Raw genomic sequence first — 3,428 nt, forward strand, 5'->3', positions numbered from 1 at the left:
ATCTTTTTTGTACAGTTCTTCTGTGTACTCTTGCCACCTCTTCTTAATATCTTCTTCTTCTGTTAGGTCCATACCATTTCTGTCCTTTATTGAGCCCATCTTTGCATGAAATGTTCCCTCGGTATCTCTAATTTTCTTGAAGAGATCTCTAGTCTTTCCCATTCTACTGTTCTCCTCTATTTCTTTGCATTGATCACTGAGGAAGGCTTTCTTATTTCTCCTTGCTATTCTTGGAACTCTGCATTCAAGTGGGTATATCTTTCCTTTTCTCCTTTGCTTTTCACTTCTGTTCTTTTCACAGCTATTTGTAAGGCTTCCTCAGAGAGCCATTTTGCTTTTTTGCATTTAATGTTCTTCTGGATGGTCTGGATTCCTGTATCTTGTACAACGTCATGAACCTCAAGTCCATATTTCATCAGGCACTCTGTCTATCAGATCTCCTCCCTTAAACCTATTTCTCACTTCCACTGTATAGTCATAAGGGATTTGATTTATGTCATACCTGAATGGTCTAGTGTTTTTCCCTACTTTCTTCAATTTCAGTCTGAATTTGGCAATAAGGAGTTCATGATCTGAGTCACAGTCATCTCCTGGTCTTGTTTTTGCTGACTGTATAGAGTTTTTCCATCTTTGGCTGCAAAGAATATAATCAATCTGATTTCATTGTCGACCATCTGGTGATGTCCATGTGTAGAGTGTACTTTTGTGCTTTTGGAAGATGGTGTTTGCTATTACCAGTGTCTTCTCTTGGCAGAACTCTATTAGCCTTTGCCCTGCTTCGTTCTGAATTCCAAGGCCAAATTTGCCTGTTACTCCAGGTGTTTCTTGACTTCCTACTTTTGCATTCCAGTCCCCTATAATGAAAATTGCATCTTTTTTGGTTGTTAGTTTGGGAAGGTCTTGTAGATCTTCATAGAACTGTTCAACTTCAGCTTCTTCAGTGTTACTGGTCAGGGCATAGACTTGGATTATCGTGATATTCATTGGTTTGCCTTGGAAATGTACAGAAATCATTCTTTCTTTTTTAAGATTGCATCCAAGTACTGCATTTTGGATTCTGTTAACTATGATGGCTACTACATTTCTTCTAAGGGATTCCTGCCAACAGTAGTAGATATAAATGTGTAATGGTCATCTGAGTTAAATTCACCCATTCAAGTCCATCTTAGTTTGCTGATTCTTAGAATGTCGATGTTCATTCTTGTCATTTCCTGCTTGACCACTTCCAATTTGCCTTGATTCATGGACCAAACATTCCACATTCCTATGCAATATTGCTCTTGACAGCATTGAACCTTGCTTCTATCATCAGTTCCATCCACAACTGGGTGGTTTTTTTTTTTTTTTTTTTTTTTTTGCTTTGGCTCCATCCTTTCCTTCTTTCTGAAGTTATTTCTCCACTGATCTCCAGTAGCATATTGGGCACCTACCGACCTGTGGAGTTCATCTTTCTGTGTCTTATCTTTTTGCCTTTTCATACTGTTCACAGGGTTCTCAAGGCAAGAATACTGAAGTGGTTTGCCATTCCCTTCTCCGTGGACCACATTCTGTCACTACCTCTGTACTGAGGTCGTTCTGGCTCACTGGTAGGCACTGTAAATGTTTAGGAGATTATGGGCCTGGTGCTCACCTCCTAGTGTATGAAGCCAAATCCTGGAACTAATGCTGGCCCTTTCGTAGGCAGACTGAGGCCCTGGGGTCTGGCTACAGGGCCCAGGGATTCCCAGAGTTACTGTCAGACCACTGGTACTTTGGGTTCATTCCTGACACAGCTGGCTTTAGGGTCTGAGTTGTCCCAAAGCTTGTGTTGGTCTGCTGGTGGGTGGATTCAGGGACCTTCTGGTTTGAGTGGGTTGATCCTCAGACTGCAAGGGTACTATTGTCCAGGCACTGGTTTTTGCCTGATGCCAGTAGATCTGGGACCCCATATCTCTGGTTGCAGGAACATGGGGATTCTTGGCTCTAGTGACTGTGCATTGACATGCGGAGTCTGATCCTGGGCCCTCTGATGGATAGGGCCATGTCCAGGAGCAACTGTGGGCTCAGAAAGATCGTAAAGCAGGCTTTCTATTGGTTGTTGGGGCTGTGTCCCAGCCCAGCTATTTTCTTGGCTTGAGGTATCGTGGCACTTGTGCTTACAAGTTGTTGTGCTGATGTGGGGCTGGGTTTTGGGGCTAATAAGGTAGAGGAAATATTCCAAAATAGTGCTCACCAGCACCAGTATCTACATGGTAGATAAATCTCCCCAAAATGGCTGCTGTCAATATCTATGATCCCAGGTGAAGTTCAGTTGTCTCCTGTGTCTCGGGGAAACTCTCCAAGTTCAGCAGATATGTCTGATCCAGGCTCCTTTCAAATTAACTTCTGCTCAGGATCCCAGAGCCTGTGAACTTTTGTGTGCTCCCTTTAAAAGTAGAATCTTTATTTCCCACAGTCTTCTGAGTCTCCCAAATATAAGCCCTGGCGATCTTCAAAGCCTAACTTCTTAAGGGTTCATCTGCCTGGTTCAGGACCACTGGGCTGAGGGGCATGATGTTGGGCTCAGACCTTTACTCCTTGGGGAAAATGTCTGCAGTTATAATCATTCTTTCATTTGTGGACCACCCACCTGTGGGTATGCAACTTGACTATATCACATCTGTGCCTGCTCCTGTCTCTTTGTGGTTCCTTCTCTATATCTTTTGGTGTAGAAGATCTTCTTTGGTAGGTTCCAGTCTTTTCATTGATGGTTGTTATTTTTCATCGAAGGTTGTAAATTTTGTGTGCCCATGAGCAGAGGAATTCAGGGTCTTTATAGTCTGCTATTTTGGCTATCTCCCCCCATTTTTAAATCAGATGGTTTGTTTTGTCAATACTGAGTAGTATAAAATCTCTATCTTAAAAGTCTTTTAGAAAATAAAAAACAGAATCTTAGTAGTACACTGTAAGGGTTTTGATAGTGAGTGGGCTTCCCTGGTGGCTCAGACTGTATAGAATCTGTCTGTAATGCAGGAGACCTGGGTCAGGAAGATACCCTGGAGAAAGGAATGGCAACCCACTCCAGTATTCTTGTCTAGAGAATCTCATGGATAGAGGAGCCTAGTGGGGTTCATGGGGTTGCAAAGAGAGTAACTAAGCACACACACACAACCATACACAGTGAGACCTGGGAAAAGTAGTTGGCAAAGTCACTGAAGAAAATGAGCTGGCTAGATAGAAACAGGAACTTGATAGGAATTGGTAACTTAATTGACTTAACAGTTTGCCTGTCCACCTCTGTCCTGCCAGCACTAATTGGCTAAGCTTGTTTATTGAAACTTAAGATTATAGCATCATTTAATTAGCAGAATACATTCCTTTTTTAATTTAAATTAAAGGAATAGGGTTGTGGTAGTTAGCTGCTTTAGTACAAGATTATCAGTTTTGGCACACTGGATTTTATTTTATTT

The sequence above is a fragment of the Ovis aries genome, chromosome X (genome assembly GCF_016772045.2).
Source record: "Ovis aries strain OAR_USU_Benz2616 breed Rambouillet chromosome X, ARS-UI_Ramb_v3.0, whole genome shotgun sequence".
In the NCBI taxonomy this organism is placed as follows: domain Eukaryota; kingdom Metazoa; phylum Chordata; class Mammalia; order Artiodactyla; family Bovidae; genus Ovis; species Ovis aries.